Consider the following 22,882-nt stretch of genomic DNA (forward strand, 5'->3'; position numbering starts at 1 on the left):
AAGAACTCTTAAAACTCAACAATAAGAAAATACTACAGTTAAAACATGGCCAAGAAGCCCTAGCGGATCCCTACCAGAGAAGATATATAGGTAGAAATTAAGCATATGAAAAAGTATTCCACATCATATATCATAAGGGAAATGAAAACTGAAACAAAAGTGAGATACCACTATATACCTATTAGAATGACCAAAATCCAGGACACTGACAACACCAAATGCTAGCAGCGATGTGGAGGAACAAAAACTCTCATTCATTGCTGGTGGGAATGCAAAGTGGTACAGCCACTTTAGAAGGCAATTTGGCAGTTTCTTACAAAAGTAAACATACTCTTACCATATGATCCAGCAATCATGCTCCTTGGTATTTATCTAAAGGAGTTGAAAGCTTATGTCCACATAAAAACTTGCACTTGGATGTTTATATCAGCTTTATTCTTTTTTTTCAAAGCAAACAACTTTTTATTGAAGGGTAGTTGATTTACAATGTAGTATTAGGTGTTCAGCAAAGTGATTCATATATATATAAACACACATACATATGTATTCTTTTCAATTTCCTTTCCATTATAGGTTATTAAAAGATACTGATTTTAGTTCCCTGTGCCATACAGTAGATCCTTATTGTTTATCTATTTTATATGTAGTAGTGTTAATCTGTTAATCCCAAACTCCTAATTTGTCCCTCCCCCATCCTTTCGCACTTGGTAACCATAAGTTTCTTTCTATGTCCAAGAGTCTATTTCTGTTTTGTAAATAAGTTCATTTGTATATTTTTTTAAGATTCCACATATAAGTGATATCATATGATATTTGCCTTTCTCTGTCTGACTTCACTTAACATGTTAATCTCTAGGTCCATCCATGTTGCTGCAAATGGCATTATTTTATTCTCTTTTATGGCTGAGTAATATACTATCATGTGTGTGTGTGTGTGTGTGATATATGTATACACACACACACACACACACACACACACACAGATACATACATACACACCATATCTTCTTTATCCATTCATCTGTTGATGGACATTTAGGTCGCTTCCATGTCTTGGCTGTATATCAGGTTTATTCTTAATTGCCCAAACTTGGAAACAACAAAGATGTCCTTCGGTAGGAGAATGGATAAATAAAATGTGGTACATCCAGACAATGGAATATCACTAAATATTCCTAAAATGTGCTAAAAAAAAAAGAGCTATCAAGCCATGAAAAGTCATGGAGGAAACTTAAATGTGTATTACTATGTGAATGAAGTCCATCTGAAAAGGTCACATACTATATGATTCCAATTTTGTGACATTCTGGAAAAGGCAAAACTATGAAAACAGTAAAAAGATCAGTTGTTATCAGGGATTATGGAGGAAGAGGGGTGAATGGGCAGAGTACAGAGGATTTTTAGTGCATTGAAACAACTCTGTATGATTCCATAATGGTAGATACATGACATTATACATTTGTCTAAACCCATGGAATGTACATTAAAATTTAACTCTAATGTAAACTATGGACTCTGGATGATAATAATTTGTCCATGTAGGTTCATCAGTTGTAACAGATGTACCACTCTCATGGAGGATGTTTTTATTTGGAAAGGCTATTCATGTGCGGGAGCAAGGGGTATATAGGAAGTCTCTGTATCTTCTACTCAATTTTACTTGAACCTAAAACTGCTTTGAAAAATAAAGTCTATTAAAAAGTATAAGACATACTTGAAAGAAGTTAGGTAATATCTACATCAATGAATGACATCCCATGTACATAGATTGGAATATTTAAGATTTTTAAGATGGCTGTGCTCTCCAAATTCATCTATAGATTCAATGGAATTCCTATAAAAATCCCATCTGTTTTATGGCATAAACTGGAAAGCAAATGTTAAATTCATATGGAAATACAAAGAACCCAGAATAACCAACAATCTTGAAAAAGAACAAAGTTGGAGAATTCACACTTTCCAATTTCAAAATTTACTGTAAAACTACGGTAATCAAGATAGTATGGTACTGCAGTATTTATATAAGGATAGACATACACATCAATGGAATTCAATGAGAGTCCAGAAAAATAACCCTTAACATTTATGATCTATTGAAATTCATCAGTAGTGCCAAGACAATTCAGTGGGGAAGGAACAGTCTTTCTAACTAATGGTGCTGGAGTTACTGTATATCCACATGCAAAAGAATGAATTGGGATCCTTACATCAGGCAATGCACAAATGTTAACTCACAATGGATCATAGACCTTAATATAAGGGAAGAAAAGTATAAAGAAGTCTTCATGACTGGATTATGCAATGGTTTCCTACACATGACACCAAAAGCATAAATGACAAAAGAATAGAATACATAAATTGGACTTCTCAAAATGAAAAACTTTTGGGATTCAAAGGACACTATGAATAAGGTGAAAAGACAACCCACAAAATAGGAGAAAATATATTTAAATCATATATCTGATGAGGGATTTATATCAAAAATAAAATTCTTGGGCTTCCCTGGTGGCGCCATGGTTGAGAGTCCGCCTGCCAATGCAGGGGACACGGGTTTGTGCCCTGGTCCGGGAAGATCCCACATGCCACGGAGTGGCTGGGCCCGTGAGCCATGGCCGCTGAGCCTGCGCATCCGGAGCCTGTGCTCCGCAACGGGAGAGGCCACAGCAGTGAGAGGCCCGTGTACCACAAAATTAAAATAAAATAAAATAAAAATAAAATTCTTGCAACTCAATAATTAAAAGACAGTCCATTTGAAAATGGGCAAAGATTGAATATTCGCCAAAGGAGATTTGCAAATGACCAATAACGATATGGAAAGATGGTCAGTATAAACAGTCCCTAAAGAAATGCAAATCAAAACCACATTGAGAGGGCTTCCCTGGTGGCACAGTGGTTGGGAGTCCGCCTGTCAACAAAGGGGACTCAGGTTCAAGCCCTGGTCTAGGAAGATCCCACATGCTGCGGAGCAACCGGGCCTGGTCACCACAACTACTGAAGCCCACGTGCCTAGAGCCCATGCTCCACAACAAGAGAAGCCACCACAATGTGAAGCCTGCACACCGCAAGGAAGAGTAGCCCCCGCTCGCCACAACTAAAGAAAGCCTGTGCGCAGCAACAAAGACACAACACAGCTAAAATAAATAAATAAAATTAAAAAAAAATACATTGAGGGATTGATCAAGATGGCGGAGCAGGAGAACATGGAACTCGCCTCCCCACACAAACACATCAAAAATACATTTACATGTGGAACAGTTCTCACTGAAAACTAGAAACTGCTAGAAAGACTCATGCGCAACCAGGGCTGTAAGAAAGATCCACACATAATCAGATAGGAAGGGAAGAGAAGTGATCAGGTCAGAACCAGTGTCCCTGGGAGGGGACTCAGGGGAAAAGGGAGACTCCATGGGTGGAGATTCACCCTGGAAAGTGAGTGGGTCAAGTCACAGATTGGATGCCCCAGTCCTGGGGTCCTGCTCAGGGGAGATGATCACCCTTGACTGATTGGGACCATTGGAACTAACAGGAGGGCTAGGGAAGCCTGGACTCCACTCCTGAGGCATGCATATGTGCTGGCTTGCCCCTGAGGCAGGGCGGAGAGGCCAGAGTAAGGACTCTTCAAGTGGCTGCCAGTTTCCTGCTACTGCCTCAGCAAGTGCCCCAGCCTGAGCCATGTGAATGCTCCAGCCCTCGCTTACTCCACATTGCGGCACAGGACTGGATTTAGGGCTGCCATGGTCTGGGAGAAAGCTCAGAAGGATGCAGAAGTGACTCAGTCCCAGGGCAACGTTTGGGTGGGACGGCAGTGGCCATTGTTGGCGCTTACTCAAGCAGCACATCAGAAGCAGCCCAGAACTCTGACAGTGGCCAGTCCACCACAGCTCACCCCCAGATGCATGCTGAGAGTCCAAATGGGACTCCCTGCCCTGTGGTGTGGCTCCACAATAGGGCAGGGGTGGCAAAGGCTAGGGGGAGTGATTGGCTGTTGGCAAAGGCTAGGGGGAGTGATTGGCTGTGAGGGACAAAGGGGACTTGGACCCAATACTCCATGTGAGCAGAGTGAGGGAAACAATGTGGATACCTGCACAGGTAGTGCATCAGAGACAGCTTGGACCATTGTTTGTGGTGAAACTGAAAGCACTAGGGGGACCCCCTTGCTTCAGCACTCCTCCTCCTCTGGGTCAAGGGTCTCAATGCTGGCAGAGGGGAAAGCACACACTTAAGGGAACAGAGCCAGCTTGGGCCTGACCCTCAGGACTTCTGCTCCAGCAACTTGGGAGCAGACCCTGTCCCTGATAGGGCAGTGATGGCCACTGAGCAGAGGGGAAACCCTACCTCACACCTGGCTCCAGCACTAGCACCTCCATCTCCAGCCCCACCTCCTACCAAGGCGATAGCTGCCAGCACACCCTGAGGAAAGACGTGACTTGCATCCACGTCAAATCCAGCTCTCCCACCGAAGGCACTGGGCACACGTAGCCTGCATAAGGATGCTCCCATGTAAGGACACCCCTTTAAGACCACAGTAGGTAACTGTTTCACCTAAACTCATAGAGGCAGAGAAAGTTAAGCAAAAGGAAAAGGCAGAGAAAACCCTGAAAAAGCAAATAATGGAAAACAATTTACCAGATAAAGAATTTATAGCAAACTGTAGTAAGAATGTTAATTGAATTAGGAGAAAGGTGAACACAGAATTTTAACAAGGAACTAGAATATATAAAAAAGACCCAATCAGAAATGAGGAATTCAATAACAAAAAACACCCTAGAAGGAATGAATAGCAGACTAAATGAAGCAGAAGAGCACGTAAGTGATCTGGAAGTTAGAATAATGGAAATCATCCAAGAAGAAAGTCAAACAAAAACAAGTTAAAAAAAGAACAGTTTAAGAGATCTTTTGAGATAACATTAAGAATACAAACACATTATTGGGGTCCCGGAAGGAGAAGAGAGAGGAAGAAGGGGATCAAAAATGTATTTGAGGAAATTATCACTAAAAACTTCCCAAACCTGAAGACAGAAAATAGATATTGAGGTATAGCAAGCACAGAGGGTCCCATACAAGATGAACCCAAACAGATCCCACACCAAGACATACCACAATTAAAATGGCAAAAGAGGGGCTTCCCTGGTGGCACAGTGGTTGAGAGTCTGCCTGCAAATGCAGGGGACACGGGTTTGAGCCCTGGTCTGGGAAGATCCCACATGTCGCGGAGCAACTAAGCCCGTGAGCCACAACTACTGAGCCTGCGCGTCTGGAGCTTGTGCTCCACAACAAGAGAGGCCGCGACAGTGAGAGGCCCACGCACTGCGATGAAGAGTGGCCCCCACTTGCCGCAACTAGAGAAAGCCCTCGCACAGAAATGAAGACCCAACACAGCCAAAAATAAATAAATAAAATAAAATGGCAAAAGAATTTTAAAGGCAGCAAGAGAAAAAGAGTCATATACAAGGGAATCCCCATAAAACTACCAGTTAATATCTCTGCAGAAACTTTGCAGGCCAGAAGGAAGTGGCATGATATATTCAAAGTGCTGAGGGAAAAACCTGCAACCTAGGATACTCTACTCAGCAAGCTCATTGTTTAGAATAGGAGGAGAACTTCTCAAACAAGCGAAAGCTAAAAGAATTCAGCAATACTAAACATACCCTAAAAGAAATGTTGAAGGGTCTTCTCTAAATGGGAGAGAAGAATCTATAAGAAAAGGAAAATCCCACTAGGGAAAGCAAATATATAGTAAGAATTGAAGATCATTTAAAGAAGCCAGCATGTAGATTAAAAGACAAAAAGTTGTAAAAGCAACTATAACTGCAATAAACAGTAAAGGGAGAAGCATGAAGATATAAAATATGACATCAAAAACAATGTGGGGAGGGGAGTAAAAAATGTAGATCTTTTAGAATGTGTTTGAACTTAAATGACTACCAGTTTAAAAGAAGTATATGTAGTAGTATTCAATATATATGTACCCCATGGTAACCACAAATTAAAAACCTACGATAGATACACAAAAACTAAAAAGAAAGGAACACATACCACTGAAGAGAATTATCAAAATAATGAATGTAGACACAGAACTTACACCCTTCACAAAAATTAACTCAAAATGGGTAATAGACCTAAATAATTTGGTTCTGTTGTTTCTGGAATTGGCCTTCTAATGTGATCAGATTTAAAGACACTGATGACTCTATTTCCAGTAGTAAAGAGAACATTAATAGTCCATGATGGGAACTGTTTATAGAGATACACAAAATATATACTCCTAATCAACCACTTATAAGAAGCAAGAGGCTAAGTGACTCAGTGAATGATACTTTTCAACGTTTTTTGAAGATTAATGAATTAAATGATGTGGTTGGTTGCTTCTAATGTTGCTGGACAAAGTGGTATAAGAAAAGGATAAGCTCAGGGATTTGAATACCTAGCTCGAGTGTCATGTAAATGACTTAAGAGCTTCTCTGTGTGCCTTGAATAAGAGTCTTATCTCCTGTAGAAGCAGAGCTAAAATTGCTGAAAGTCAAACACAGCACTTCACCTTGTAATTGGCTGAGTTACAACACAAATTTAACTCAGCCTTGCAGAGTGTCTACTGTTAAAGTGAAGGCATTGATTACAAAATAATGGGATCCTGCAAATTGGGATGGAAATGTGTGGGAAGACGCTGATGAAGCTGGAGACATTGAGCCCCTAAATACTGATAAATCTTCTTTGCCAGTGGAAGAGGTCTCCCCACCCCCAGTGGAAGCGGCCTCCCCATCTTCAGTGGAATCGACCTCCTTACCCCTAGCTGAGTTGATATCCTCAGCCCCAGGAAAAGTGTCTTTCCCAACTATAGAAGAAGTGGCCTCCTTACCCCTACCGGCAGCAGCATCTCCACTCCCAGTTTCCCCTCCTACAGTGGTATGGTCCTCTCCACCTGTCTATGGGGATTAACATAGCATTGCTTGAAGAAATGGTAATTGCCTCCCTTTAGGCAGTTGCCATACAAGATCATGGTGAGACCCCTCAGGGTCCACTCCCATCACCCTTCTCTGCTTCTAGACCTATAACTATACTCAGGTCCCAGCAGGCCTCTAAAGATGAGGTACAAAGTGTGATCCATGAGGGAGTGCACTACACTCCAAATGAACTAATTGAGTTTTCTAATTTATATAAGCAGAAATCTGGGGAAATTGTACGAATGTATACTAAGAATGTAGGGTAATGGTGGAAGGAACATTAAGTTGGATCAGGCCGAATTTACTGATATGGGCTCATGTTGGTTTGCAACCTTGGGAGTCCCTGGGTGATTGAAACTGGCCCCCATACTTGGAGTACAAGGAGAGACCCAAGAAAGAGACCACTCCAGATTGGTAGGTGGCAGTTTTAATAAGCAAGGGAACTTACATATGAGGTTTATCTTGGGTAGTCACAAGACAAGTGGATCTCTGCACCCACCAGCCAGCATCTTAAAAGTTTAGTCATGTGCACAGTCCAGATTGTCTCAACAATACGTTACTTTCTCAAGGCTGCATCCTTGAAACAGCTCATAGTGTGGGAATGGTGAGCAGAATGTACATTCCAAGGACAGGGGAATGGGTAAGCAGCCATCGATTGCCCAGGTCCAGCTTGCAGGTCAACTGGAGGTCAAGTCCTCTCAATAACCTCCTCTAATACTCCATCCCTGGTGACCAGCTCTTACAATCTTATACATCCTCCTCTTCTGCAGTGTCTCTAAGTAATCAGCAAAGAGTTTTAATACCATGGATGTGGCTCAATTGGTAGCTCTCTGGCTACATTGGAGGTAGTTGCCTCAGCAACAGTATAAGCACATGCAAGAGAAAACACAGATAAAGATAATGATTCTCAATATAAGTAACAATTTTTTTCCCACCAAGAACCCCATGATCCAAAACATTGATTTACTAAGTGCCCTAGTGAGATTGGATCACTCAGGGCATTCACTTGTGTCCTCATGTGATTTAATAAAGATGATACATTAGTAGACTCATCAGGTATGAACATAGAACATTCTGTTTGGGTAGTGGCATAGGTGCCTCCTTGTGAGGCAGTAATACTGTCCAAGTCCATCCTATTTTAGAGGATGGTTTTTCTCTTTAGATATTTGTCAGTGTTCAGTAAAGAAGGGCTTTGCTGGCTATCGTTTAAGTCTTGTTTGGTGAATCTAGTAAGGGATTCTATGTGTGCTATAATGTTCTCTAGGCTAATGTTAGGAATAAAGACAATGGCCAAATGACCCTGGCGGTGGAAACTGTGCCCACCCAGTGACTGGACACCACAGGACAGGGACAGCAGAAGTCTAAGGTTGGAAAGACAGATATTTAGCAGGAACTTCTATGGGGAAGTCTTCTCATATAGGAATAACACTTGTTGTCTGATATGTAGATGTTAACATGACTGCAGCTTTAGGAATCTGACCTGGTTGTGCATACTATACATGTTGCCAGGGGAGGCAGCACTGTCAGGCATGAGGAGATAGACAGCGGGTGGGATATGCTGACCAGGACTTCCACCTTCTCCCCTCTTTCAATGGTGCATGTTCCATTCTAGGTATGTTGTGCTTCAGTAGGTCTGACTTGCAGTAGGACGGTAGGATCCCAGTGGAGATTGAGTAGTTCTCCTTCATCCAGAGGTGCAAAGTAACTCACCCATCCTGGTGGGATGATTGGGATTTGCAACATTGCAAATTTCAGTAGATAACACTTTCCCTAGGCGTGATGGGGCTTGGTGTTCTCAGCAGCATAGCATGTTGATCCATGATGAGAGTCGAACAATAGTTGTCTTCCACGACTTCCATACCTTTTTATACCTTCACGGTGTTGGGTGTATTAACCAGTCTGGCATATGGGGAAACAGGTCCTACTGTTTGATCTTTCAAATGTAATAAAGCCTGGGACCATATTTTAGTCCATTAAGCCAAGATCATTTTACCTGTTAGTAATTTAATCTGCTGTTTAATATTCCATTTTTCCTTTCTACCAACACTGCTGCTTGTGGGCTATAGGGAAGATGGAACCTCCACTGAATGTCATGTACTTTTGCCAGTCTTGCATACCATGACATTTGAAATGTGAACCCCCAGTTACTGTCTATTCTATGAAGGTATCTGTACATGGTACTCAGCTTCTCTAGTCTCCTAATGGTGGCAGCCTAGTTTGCATGGCAACAATGGAAAGCTTGGGTTAGGCCAGATACAGTGTTCACACAAACCAAAGTGTATTTAGCACCTTCAGTGAGATAGAGGAGGCTAATATAATCAATGTGCCAATGCCTCACCAATTGGGAACTCTTGTGGATGGCCCCAGACTCCTTTGGCAGTTGCCTTGGCTGTTGTTTAGAACAAACAGGACATGTTGTTGCTGCATTAGCCAAGTCACTGTATTCCAAGGGCAATCTGGCATCCTTGGTAATACATCATCACACCCGAGTGCTACAGTGGCCACTCTTTATATGCACCCAGTCTGCTGTGGAAGACAGTGAGGACTGCCTCAGTCTCTTGCAGATGAACTTAAATGTCTTTCTACACATCCTGACTCCATGAGGGCTTATTTGTGATTATTCATCCCTTGGTTTCCCATTATCCAAGACATAAGGTTAAACCCTTTGGAACAGCCCAACTGTCAGTACAAAGGGCTAATAGCCAGGGCTCATGAGTGATCACCAGCTACATTTTTGAGTTCAGCACATAGGCTGCTATGGTTCATTCTTGTTTCCATCCAGATGGTGTCAGTTTGGGCTGAATAGCTACTGAAATGCATGTGGGCGGGTTGCCCTGACTAGATCCATCTGTACACCAGGCATTAATGGGAATTTCTTCTATTACCTCTCTACAGGACCCAGGGGCCGCCATAGGAATAAGGGCAGAGACATTTGAAGGATCTACATGTTCCACAGGCCTAGTAGCACCTGCATTTCCAGAGACAGTGGGCTGATGGACAGGGTGCTCCTCTGCTGCATACAGGCATGCAACTTAGTCAAAATAGGAGTTTGAGCAATAACAGAGGTGAGTTGATAGAACATATTCTCAACCCAACTGTTCATGGGAAGGGAAGTTCTTAATATGCTGTTCATTAAAGCTGTCTGATCATATCTGATTCTATGCACATTTTAAAATATGACATTCCAATCAAAGCCTTGATAATATAACCAAGTTTCCAATTGTGTCCTGTTTCAATGAAAACAGATTCTTATTGAACTTATGCAAATAAGTATGTTGCCATAAAATAAGATTACTCACCAAGAGTTTCTGAATCCTGGAGGGATCAGGTAGGGAGAAAAAGATAAACGTTTCATCTTTGTTTACAAAGGTATATGTTAGCAAATTGCTAATAACTTGAGAAAAGAGATAAAGATTATCTTAAATACGGAAAAACAAAGCATAAAAGAACCAACAGTGTTTCAAACAAAAACGCATAAAAATTATAATCATCCTCATCAGTTCATTTAGTCTAATATAATTAATTCTTGTTGATCTTGATCTTTGGTTAGCAGTTTTATAAATTCATCCTTTTTTTCCTTAGAGTTCTGTGAATTTTTATTCAGTTCAGTGGTATAATCTTCTTTATCAGAAGCCTGTATATGTCAGTCTTTTCCATGAATCTCCTTGAATATGAAGCACTTTTGCAGGAATACTTTTGCAAAAGCATCAGTAAAAAAATAACTGTCTGTAAATGACAAAAGACTTTAAAATGGCCATGGTTAAAGATCTGATGAGAGTTTATTGTAATGCAGTTGACAAGGGAATTTGGTTATTTCTGTAACATCATTTTTAAAATAACTAGAATTATTGTTGATGGAGGTCATTGAGAGGACGTGACCACTGGTTGACCCATGGCTGGACCTGGGCAATCAGAGGCTACTCACCTCTTCCCCTGTCCTTGGAATGTACATTCTATTCACTGTTCCAACACTAGAAGCCATTTTCAAGGATGCAGCCTTGAAAGAGCAATGTGTTGTTGAGGCCATCTGGACTGTGTATGTGACTGAACCTAGTTAATGCCTCTATATAAACTTTTAAGATTCTGGTGGACTGGTGCAGAGATTTACTCATCTTTCAGCTGCCCAAGACAAGCCTTGTATATAAGTTTTGTTGCTTATTAGAACTGCTACCTACCAATTTGGAATGCTCTATCTCTTTCTTCAGTGTCTCCTTGCCCTCTGTGTATGGGGGCCAGTTTTTGAACCAACAGTTGATGAGCCGGCCAGGAGACCTGAGAAATGAGTCTTGGTAAAGAGGCATCTGTGGGGGAAAAGAGGTACCTTGAGTTGGTCACGACTTCTCTGTGGCCAGGGGTGGACCATATGTTAGATGCTTGTGGATCACTGCTTGAGTACAGGGACCTCCTGAAAATGCTGGCTGGTTTGACATGCTTGTTTAGAAACTACACACAGTGCACTGTGGCAAACAAAGAAAACAAATGGCTTCTGCAGTGGGCTGGTCTCTACTGTGGTCAGTAGAGTAATTTAACATATCAAATTTAACACATCAAATAAGTCTAATTAGCTTAATCTCTCTCTCTCTCTCTCTCTCTTTTTATTTTTGGCTGCATTGGGTCTTTGTTGCTGCACGCGGGCGTCCTCTAGTTGCTGCGATCAGGGGCTGCTCTTTGTTGCAGTGCGCAGGCTTCTCATTGCGGTGGCTTCTCTTGTTGCAGAACAAAGGCTCTAGGCACGTGGGCTTCAGTAGTTGTGGCTCATGCGCTCTAGAGCGCAGGCTCAGTAGTTGTGACGCACGGGCTTAGTTGCTCTGCAGCATGTGGGATCTTCCCGGACCAGGGCTCAAACCTGTATCCCCTGCATTGGCAGACGGATTCTTAACCACTGCGCCACCAGGGAAGTCCCTAATATCTCTCTTTTATCAGGAGAGAGGACAAATCTTTCAGATGTTCCAGGGACCCTCTGGAAAATCCCAAAGTTAGTTTGAAGTCAAAAAGACTTCATTTAGAATTTGATTTGGGGGAAGTTTGTCAAAAATATCAAAAAAGGTTTTAAAAGACTTGCTTAAATAGTATTATAGGTCACTGTGAAATAATAGTTAGTTATCTATTTAGCCAAAGTGTCAGTTAAGGACTTTGAAGGCAAAATCAGAAAGTTCCATAGTCATAAAAAATCTTAGCTCTTTTAACAGAGAAGACTCAGTTTTCTTAAGTAATGAAAGAACTGATAAAGACAACATGAAGCGCAAAAAATTATTTTGATAAAACACAGAATCTTTGTTTTCTAGGTAGATTACTTAAAAGGTAAAGAAAAACTTTTCATAATCTTATCAAGAACAAACCAATAGTTCAAGGAAACTTTGTTCTTCTCAAAGATGAAAGAAAATTAAATTTTAGTTTTACCTAAGTACACTATTGATGTTAAAGCTTTTTTTCTTCACCAGTTAAATAGAGCTCTTTTATAAATTAATTTTGGCAATATCATTCGGATGTAGAAATATATCATATATAACAGGTAAAAATAGACATACAAAAGCATACAGACAGATACAAACAGAGACCATATAACTTTCATTTCAAAATTTTAGCCATGAATCAGGTACAGCAATACAAAACTCACTAGTTTATAAATAATAGTTGAATCCAAATGTGACTGGCAGACAGAACAAGTTAAGATTAGCCACTCAAATGGATAAAGCTTTTTACTAATATTTGTGGAGAAGACTTAAGATTTGTATTTGCCCTTGACCAATAATCATATAGAGGCTGTGGACTGATTTTGGGCAAGGGAGCTTCTATAGCAGTATGTGTTTTAAAAAGCCTCTTCTGCCACCTTTTTCCCCCCTCCAGTCTCGAGCAATCCTGGGCAGTGTTTTAGTTAGCTCCTGGGGTATTTACATTTCAAAGACATTGTAAGACTTACAACTTCAATGGGAAGAGAAAGAATGCAAGTTTTTCTCTTAGGAGTTTTGGGGTATATTTCTCTATTATCAGAAATCTGGGTAATTACTATTTAAATTTTTCATTTGTATTAGGGGTCAGATGGTGTACAGCTACGTCTTGTTTCATTGTCAATAACCACAACACTCTCCCCTTTGTTCTCCTCACTTTCCCAGGGATTCCACGTCTTAGTGTCTCAGCCTTTGTCTCACACCTTAATCTGCAGCAGCTTGTGCCCTCCTAGCTCTTCAAAACAGGCATGCTATTGTCTTCAACTTATTATCCTGCTCTGCCCCAAAGCTAGCAGAGCAGTGAACAATCACACATCCTTCTCTACCCTCAGCTCTTCTTCCAGCTGTCTAACTTGAGCTTCAGCTTCTAGTTGGGCATCAGTGGCCAGATGAAGTGCCAACAGTAGAGACCAACCCACAGTTGCAGCCATTTGTTTCCTTTCTTTGCTGCAGTGCACTGTGTGTAGTTCCTCAAACAAACACATTAAACCAGCCAGCATTTTTGGGATGTCCCTGTAGTCATGCAGCAGTCCACAGACATCTAACTATGTACCACCCCTGCCCACAAAGAGGTCAATGGCCAACTCAGGATTTCCCCTATTGATGCCTCTTTCCCAAGACCCATTTCTTCCGTCTTCTGGCTGGCTTGCCAATTGTTGGTTTGCAATTCTTGGTTTGCAATTCTTGGGAGTTCCCTGGGTGATATTCAAAACTAGCCCCCATTTAACAGAAGGCAAGGAGAGACCAAAGAAAGAGGCAGAGCACTCCAGATTGGTAGATTGTGGTTTTAATAAACAAAGGAACCTATATATGAGGCTTGTCTTGGGTGGTCGCAAGATGAGTAGTTTTCCGCATCAACCTCCCTTAATGGAGGTCAGTCACATACACAGTCCAGATAGTCTCAGCAACACATGAACAGAACATACATCCCAAGGTCAGCAGAGGCGGGTAAGGAGCCTCTGATTTCCTGGGCCAGGTCATGGGTCAACCAGTGCTCACATCCTCTCAGTTACCTCCTCTAACAGCTCACTAAGCAGAGATCCTGCATTTAATGTAGCTGACGAAGTTAGAAAGGCCTCTAATTGGTTGGTTGGTTATCTGACTGAAACATGGACAAAAAATTTCCCACGGTATGTGAATTGGAAATGCCTGACCTCCTTTGGTTTAATGTAGAGGAAGGGGTTCAGAGATTTAGAAAGATTGGAATGTTAGAGTGGATTTGTCATTTAAGACCTACTCATCCATACTGGGAGTGTCTAGAACAGGGGTCCCCAACCTCCAGGCCTTGGACCAGTATCTGTCCGCAGCCCATTAGGAACCAGGCCACACAGAAGGAGGTGAGCGGCAGGCGGGCAAGCAGAGCTTTATCTGCGGCTCTCCATCGCTCACATAACCACCTGAACCATCCCCCCCCAACCCTATCCGTGGAAAAATTGTCTTCCACAAAACTGGTCCCTGGTGCCAAAAAGGTTGGGGACCGCTGGTCTAGAAGACATACCTTTCAGCAATACTTTGAGAAATAATTTGGTGAGTGGAGTCCTAGCATCCTTGAAGATCTCCGTGATTGCTCATCTCTGTAAGTGAGACGTTACCGTGGGAACTGCAGCCACTCAATGGAAAAACCTAAATGCAGTAGGAGTAATTTGATCCTGGCGTGGCAGGGGCCAAGTGGCAGCATTCAATCACCAAAGGGAAGGTGAGTGTGGTTACCATAATGGACAGCAGAGACAAAGCAGCAGTCAGAATAGTCTGATTCATGCAGACTTATGGTGCTGGCTAGTTAGTGTTCTAAAAAGTGAAATAAATAGGAAGCCTACTAGATTTTCACTTGATCTGTATAAGCAGAAAAGTTCTAGATCAAGTGAACAAAAATCTAACTCAAATCATAAAAACAGAGAGTCACAGCCCCTTGATCAATTCCAAGACTTAAGACAGTTTGTAGACTTAGAACCCCTTGAATGAAGGGGGGGTTGGGTCCCCTTGAAGAAGGATCCCAGTACACTAGTGAAAATTTATACTGTTAATATTTCTCCCAAAGGGACCTGCAGCCTTTTACCAGAGTAACTGTACATTGAGAAAAAGGAAATAATCAGACCTTTCAGGGACTACTGGCCACTGGATCTGAACTAGAACTGATTCTAGGAGACCTGAAGCACCACGGTGGCCCTCCAGTCAGAGTAGGGGCTTATTAAGGTCAGGTAATCAATGAAGTTTTAGCTTAGGTGTACCTCACAGTGAGTGTAGTAGCTCCCCAAATCCATCCTGTGGTTATTTCCTTCATTCCAGAATGCATAATTGGAATAGATATATATAGCAGCTGGAAGAATCCCCACATTGGTTCCCTGATCTGTTGAGTGTGGGCTGTTATGGTGGGAAAGGCCAAATGGAAGCCATTGGAACTTCCTCTACCTACAAAAATAATAATAAAAAATAATACCACATTCCTGGAGGGATTTCAGAGATTAGTGCTACCATCAAGGACTTGGAAGATGCAGGGGTGGTGATTTCCACCACATCCCCCTTAAACTCTATTTGACCAATGTAGAAGACAGATGGATCTTGGAGAATGACAGTGGATTATCACAACCTTAACCAGGTAGTAATTCCAATTGCAGGTGCTGTACCAAATGTGGTTTCATTGCTTGAGCAAATTAACACATCATCTGGTACCTGGTATGCAGCTGTTGATCTGGCAAATAATCTTTTTCTCCATACCTGTCCATAAGGCCCACCAGAAGCAATTTGCTTTCAGCTGGAAAGGCCAGCAATATACCTTCACTGTCCTACATCGGAAGTATATCAACTCTCCAGTTCTGTCTTAACTTAGTTCACAGAAATCTTGATTGCCTTTCCCTTTCACGAGGTATCACAATGATCCATTACATTGATGACATTATTCTGATTGGACCTAGTGAGTGAGAAGTAGCAACTAATCTAGACTTATTGGTGAAACAGTTGCATGTCAGAGGGTGGGAAATAAACCCAACTAAAATTCAGAGGCCTTCTACCTCAGTGAAATTTCTGGGGATCCAGTGGTATGGGGCATGTTGAGACATCTCTTCTAAGGTGAAGGATAGGTTGTTGTATTTGGCCCCTCCTACAACCAAGAAAGAAGCACGATGCTTAACTGGTCTCTTTGGATTTGGTGGCAACATATTCTTCATTTGGGTGTGTTATTCTAGCCCATTTACTGAGTGACCTGAAAAGTTGATAGTTTTGAGTAAGATCCAGAACAAGAGAAGGCTCTGAAACAGGTTTGGGCTTTTGTGCAAGCTGTTATGCCACTTGGGCTACATGATCCAGCAGATCCAGTGGTGTTGGAAGTGGCAGTGTCAGATCAAGTTAGTGTTCGGAGCCTTTGGCAAGCCCCTGTGGGATGAATTACAGCATAGACCCTTAGGATTTTGGAGCAATGCCCTGCCCTCATCTGTAGATAACTACTCTTTTGCGAATCAGTTCTTGGCTTCCAACTGGGCCTTAGAGACTAAACACTTGACCATGGGCAACAAAGTTACCATCAAACCTGAGCTGCCCCTCATGAACTGGGTGTTATCTGACCCACCAAGCCATAAAGTTGGGCATGCACAGCAACACTCCGTCATCAAATGAAAGTAGTATATATATGATCAAGCCTGGGTAGGCCCTAAATGCACAGGTAAATTACCTGAAGAAGTGGCCCAAATGCCTATGGTCCCCACTCCTGCTACACTGCCTTCTCTTTCCCAGCCTGTACTTGTAGCCTCATTGGGAGTTCCTACAATCAGTTGACAGAGAAAGAAAAGACTTGGGCCTGGTTTACAGATGGTTTTACAAGATATGCAGGCACCATCTGGAAGTGGACAGCTGCAGCATTACAGCGCCTCTCTGGGACATCCCTGAAGGACAGTGGTGAAGGGGAGTCCTCTTGGTGGGCAGAACTTCAGGCAGTGCACCTGGTTGTTGACTTTGCTTGGAAGGAAAAATGACCAGATGTGTGATTATATACCAATTCATGGGCTGTGGCCAACGGTTTGGATGGATGGTCTGGGACTTGGAAGGAACATGATTTAAAAATTGGTGACAAAGAAATTTAGGGAAGAGGTATGTAGATAGACTTCTCTCAGTGGGAAAAAGACGTGAAAATATTTGTGTCCCATGTGAATGCTCACCAAAAGGTGACCTCAGAAGAGGAAGATTTTAATAATCAAGTGGATAGGATGACCCATTCTGTCGGTACCATTCAGCCTCTTTTGCTAGCCACCCCTGTCATTGCCCAATGGGTTCATGAACAAAGTGGCCATGGTGGCAGGGATGGTGGTTATACCTGGGCTCAGCAACATGGACTTCCATTCACCAAGGCTGACCTGGCTACAGCCACTGCTGAGTGCCCAATCTGCCAGCAGTGGAAACCAACACTGAGCCTCTGATATGGCACCATTCCCTAGCATGATCAGCTAGCTAGCTGGTGGCAGGTTGATTGCATTGGACTGCTCCCATCATGGAAGGGGCAGTGTTTGTCCTTATTGGAATAGACACTTACTCTGGATATGGATTTGCCTTCCCTGCATTCAATGCTTTTTCCAAAACTACCATCTGTGGACTTAATAGAATGTCTTATCCCCGTCATGATATTTCACAGAGCATTGCTTCTGATCAAGAACAACCCTTTTCAATAAAAGAAGTGTGACAGTGGGCCCAAGCTCATGGAATTCACTGGTCTTACCATGTCTCCCACCATCCTAAAGCAGCTTGCTTAATAGAACAGTGGTATGACCTTTTGAAGATTTAGTTACAGCACCAGCTAGGTGGCAGTACCTTGCAGGGCTGGGGCAAGTTTCTCCAGAAAGCTGTATATGGTGCTGTTTCTCAAGTAGCCAGGATTTACAGGTCCAGAAATCAAGCAGGTGGAAATGAAAGTGCACCAGTCACTATTATCCGTAGTGACCCACTAGCTTCCTGTTTTCATGACTTTATTTTCTGCTGGCCTAGAGGTTTTAGTGTCAGAGGGAGGAAAGCTTCTATCAGGAGACATGACAATGATTCCATTGAACTGGAAATTAAGACTGCCACCCTGCCACTTTGGGCTCTGAATCAACAGGCAAAAAAAGGAGTTATGGTGTTATCTGGGGTGATTGATCCTGACTATCAAGGAGAAATTGGACTACTACTACATGGTGGAAGTGAGGAAGAGTGTGTCTGGAATACAGGAGATGCCTTAGGGCATCTCTTAGTATTACCATGCCTTGTGGTCAAAGTCAATGGAAAGCTACAACAAACGAATCCAAGCAAGACTACTAATGGGCCAGACCCTTCAGGAATGAAAGTTAGGGTTACTCTGCCAGCTAAAGAACAATGACCAGCTGAGGTGCTTGCTGAAGGCAAAGGGAATACAGGATGTGTAGTAGAAGAAGGTAATTATAAATACCAGCTACAACCACACCACCAGTTACAGAAATGAGGACTATAATTGTCATGAGTATTTCCTCCTTATTTTGTTATACATATGTTTGTGTGTGTATATATACATAAACTAAGTAAATATTTTTGTTTTATTTCCTTTCTTGTTCTTTTATCATATAAGATAAGCTGTATTGACTTTACATCAGTAATTGAGTATTGCTAATTTTACATCATAGTATTTAAGTTATAGGATATCAGGAGAAGAGTAAGCATCACTCAAGTGCCCTTCCTCCTCTTCTGGGGAAGGGATTAGTGCATTTTCAGTTGTTTGTAGGATAGCTATATCATGTCAGTTGTTATTGTCTTTATTTGGAGATCCAGTATGGTTATTGTCTTGTTATTGTCTTTATTTGGAGATCCAGTATGGTTTAAGCAGATATGTATGGGTACCAAGCTGACAAGGGGTGAAGTTATGGTGGTTAATTTTATGTGTCAACATGATTGGGCTAAGGGCTGTCCAGAAAGCTGATGAAACATTATTTCTGGGTATGTCTGTGAGGGTTGTTAAAAAATAAAATTCAACTGAGTAAATCAGAAGATCTAATTGTGCTTTTTCAAAGATTCATGAATCAAGCAGCATCTCATCTAGCAAACAGAAAGGAGCTCTGAGGAGCTGCACAAAATGGAAGGCTTTTATAGACAGAAGGGGACAGGAAAAGGAAGTTTCTAGCCAAGAGTGGACTGTCTCAGGCAAAATCACCTTCCTATGGGGGACAAAAATGGTCTGTCGAGTGGATTACCTCACTAGTGCTGACCAGGTAATTCCAGAATGACTTGTTACAGGTCACATTCTTGGGAGAGGCTGAAATTGCAATTAGATTAGGTATTAAGTCTTGGTTTGCTGATGTGGGGCTTAGCACAAGTGACTCCATTTGATGCCTATTGTTTCTTTTTTAACAGGGTGTTCCCAGAAGAGATTAACATTTGAATTGGTAGATTGAGTAAAGAGGATCACCCTCACTAATGTGGTTGGACATCATCCAATCCATTGAAAGCCTGAATAGAACAACCAGGCAGGAGAAGGGCAGATTTACTCTCTTTACTTGACCTTGGACATCCATCTTCTCCTACCCTTGTACACAGGCATTCCTAGTTCTTGGGCCTTTATAGACTCAGACTGGAACTTACACCATCAGTCCCCCAAATGTCAGGCCTTTGGACTCAGACTGAATTACACCATGACCTTTCCTGGTTCTCCAGGTAGCAGTGGCAGATCTTGGGATTTCTTGGCCTCCTTAATCACGTTGGTCAATTCCTATAAGTCTCCTCTTATTTATATCTATGTCTATATCCATGTTATTGATTCTGTTTCTCTGAAGAACCCTGTCTAATGCAATATGGAACCTAAAATAGTCAAAGTCATAGAAGCAGAGAATAGTATGGTGGTTGCCAGGGGCTAGGGTAAGGGGGAAATAGGGAGATGGGAAAAGGGTACAAAGTTTCAATTATGCAAGATAAATAAGTCTTAGAGAACTAATGTACGGCATGAAGACTATAGTTAGCAATACTGTATTGTAAACTTGAAATTTGCTAAGAGGTGTTCTCACCACACACATAAAAAAGTAATTATATTAGATGATGGATATGTTAATTAGCTTGATTGTGGTGATAATTTCACAATGTGTGTGTGTATATATATAAACATCAAATTGTATGCCTTAAATATATATAATTTTTATTTGTGAATTATACCTCATTAAAGCTGAAACAAACAGAAATAAAAATGTCCAGATTGGATGGAAAGAAGTAGAAATATATATATATATAGTATTTCTTATATACACTCCCACACACAATTAGAACTAATAAATGAATTCAGAAACATTTCAGGAAACGTCAGTGTAAAAAATCAGTTATATTCTATACTCTAGCAATTAACAGTCCAAAAATAAATTAATATCTTTACTTAGAATAACATCAAAAAGAATAAAATACTTAGCAATAAATTTAACCAAAGAAATGCATGTCTTGTATACTGAAAATTACAGAATATCGTTGAATGAAATTAAATAAATGGAAAGACATTCCATGTTTATGGATTAGAGGGCTTAACGTTGTTAAAATGATAATACTTTCCAGAATAATCTACAAATTCTATTCAATCCCAATCCAAATTCCAGCTGCTTTTCTTTCTCCAACATTAATAATCTAAACTTAAAATTCATATGAAAATTCAAGGGACCCAGAATAGCCAAAAGAATCTTGGAAAAAGAGCAACAAAGTCAAAGGGCTCACATTTCCCTATTTCATGACTTACTACAAAGCTACAGTAATTAGAGCAGTGTGATACCGGCATGAAGATAGGTATATAGATTAATGAAATAAAATTGAGAGTCCAGAAATAAATCAGTACACCTATGGTCATTTGACATTCAATAAGTGTACTAAGACAATTCAATGGAAAAAACCAGTTTTGTCAACAAATCTTGCTGGAACAACTGGACCCCTGTCTCATACCATATGTAAAAATTAACTCAAAGTGTATCAGAGACCTATATGTAAGAGCTAGAACTATAAAATTATGACAAGAAAGCATAGGTGTACATCTTCCTGTATTCAGATTAGGCCATTAAAAAAAATATATGATACTGAAAAGCAACAAAAGGAAATAGAGATAAAGTATACTTCAAAAATTTTAAAAAGTTGCTTCAAATGACACTATCAATAAAGTGAAAAATAAATTCACAAAAGGGAGAAAATATTTGCGTCATATATTTGATGAGTCTAGTATCCAGAATATATGAACTCTTACATGAGTGTAAGAGTTCTTACAACTCAAAGTAAAAAGACATGAGCCAATTTAAAAATGGACAACGGATTTGAGTAGACATTTTTCTCCAAAGAAGATAGATAAATGGCCAATAAGCACTTGAAAATTGCTCAACATCCTCAGTCATTAGAGAAATACAAATCAAAACAACATTGAGGTTCCACTTCACACACATCAGTATGGCTATAATAAAAAAGACAGTGAGAAATGTTGATGAGGATATGAAGAAATTAGAATCCTCATACATTGCTGGTAGGGATGGAAAATGGTGTAGCCTCTGTATAAAACAAAACCTCAAAAGGTTAAGCATAGAGTTAACATAGAGGAATTCCACTTGTAGGTATATACCCAAGAGAATTGAAAACGTGTTCACACAAAAACTTGTACATGAATGTTCGTAGCAGCATTACTGATAGTAGCCCCAAAGTGGTAACAACCTAATGTCCATCAACTGATGAATATATAAACAAAATGTGACATATCCATATAATGCAATATTATTCAAATGTTAAAAGCAGTGAAGTATATCAGCACATGACACAACATGGATGAACCTTAACAACATTATGCTATGTGAAAGAAGCCAGTCACAAAGGACCAAATATTTTATGATTCAAAGACTGGTAGAGAAATTCATGGTGCACACTCACTAGAGCCCCTCCTCCCAGCACAGGCATTATTCGGAGAAAACTCCCAACTCCCTACATCTCCCTGGGGAGAGAAAGAGAAGAGTAGAACATATCCAATGTTCTGACTTTTGAGGGGGCTACCAAGAGACTGGTTTTTATCTTGCCTGAATCTAAGCTCTGACAAGAAAAGGATACCAGGTTGGGAGACTTCGAGAACAAGAGATCAACGTGCAATACCACAAACAGACGCTAGATGTCGCTCCAGCACAGTGGCTTAGTATACTACCAAAGAGGCTGCAGTACCATATATTGACACCAGGTGGTGCTTGTGAGTAAAACCCGTCAAATTTCAATTAGATTACACACACAAGCCCAGAGAAAATGTATCCCCCAAAAAGTTTTAGAAGGTCTCCTGAATCTCTACCTGGGTGATTGAGGAAAGTCTTCCATGTGCAAAACCAGATCACAAAGACTGGGAGAGGTGGCTGATTTTTCAAACGCCAAAGTCCTAATGGGACATAACAAGGTATACAAAGAAACAGGGAAACATGGTCCAATCAAAAGAACAAATTAAACATCCTGAAAGTAACCCTAAAGAAACAGAGATATATGAGTTTCCAGACAAATATATATTTTTTAAACTGCCATAACGGGCTTCCCTGGTGACACAGTTGTAAAGAATCCACCTACCAATGCAGGGGAGATGGGTTCGAGCTCTGGCCAGGGAAGATCCCACATGCGATGGAGCAACTAAGCCCATGCACCACAACTACTGAGCCTGCGCTCTAGAGCCCATGAACCACAACTACTGAGCCCGCGTGCTACAACTACTGAAGCCCACGTGCCTAGAGCCTGTGCTCTGCAACAAGAGAAGCCACCGCAATGAGAAGCCCACACACCACAACGAAGAGTAGCCCCCGCTCGCCACAACTAGAGAAAGCCCATGCGCAGCAACAAAGACCCAATGCAGCCAAAAATAAATAAATAAAATAAATTTATTTAAAAAATACTGCCATAAGGATGCTCAACAAATTAAATGAGAGCATGGATAGATAGCTAAAACGAAATCAGGAAAAAACGCATGAAGTAAATAGAATAACAACAAAGAGTTAGAAATTATGAAGAAACAACAAATAAAATTGGGGAACTAAACAA

The 22,882-nt window shown here is 41.1% G+C and overlaps 1 protein-coding gene and 1 pseudogene across 10 annotated transcripts in view; both read left to right on the forward strand.

Moving 5' to 3' along the window:
- SYTL4 (synaptotagmin like 4) overlaps positions 1–22,882 on the forward strand; it is a 161,847-nt gene that overhangs the window by 25,474 nt on the left and 113,491 nt on the right. For all 10 annotated transcript variants that reach the window (XR_009560731.1, XR_009560732.1, XM_060292502.2 and 7 more), the window contains one exon: positions 9,837–10,006. The gene's annotated coding sequence lies outside the window, so the exon portion shown is untranslated. The remainder of the gene's footprint in view (positions 1–9,836; positions 10,007–22,882) is intronic.
- Positions 14,503–18,335, forward strand: LOC115843973 (uncharacterized; annotated as a pseudogene).

The sequence above is a fragment of the Globicephala melas genome, chromosome X, assembly GCF_963455315.2.
Source record: "Globicephala melas chromosome X, mGloMel1.2, whole genome shotgun sequence".
Classification (NCBI taxonomy): Eukaryota; Metazoa; Chordata; class Mammalia; order Artiodactyla; family Delphinidae; genus Globicephala; species Globicephala melas.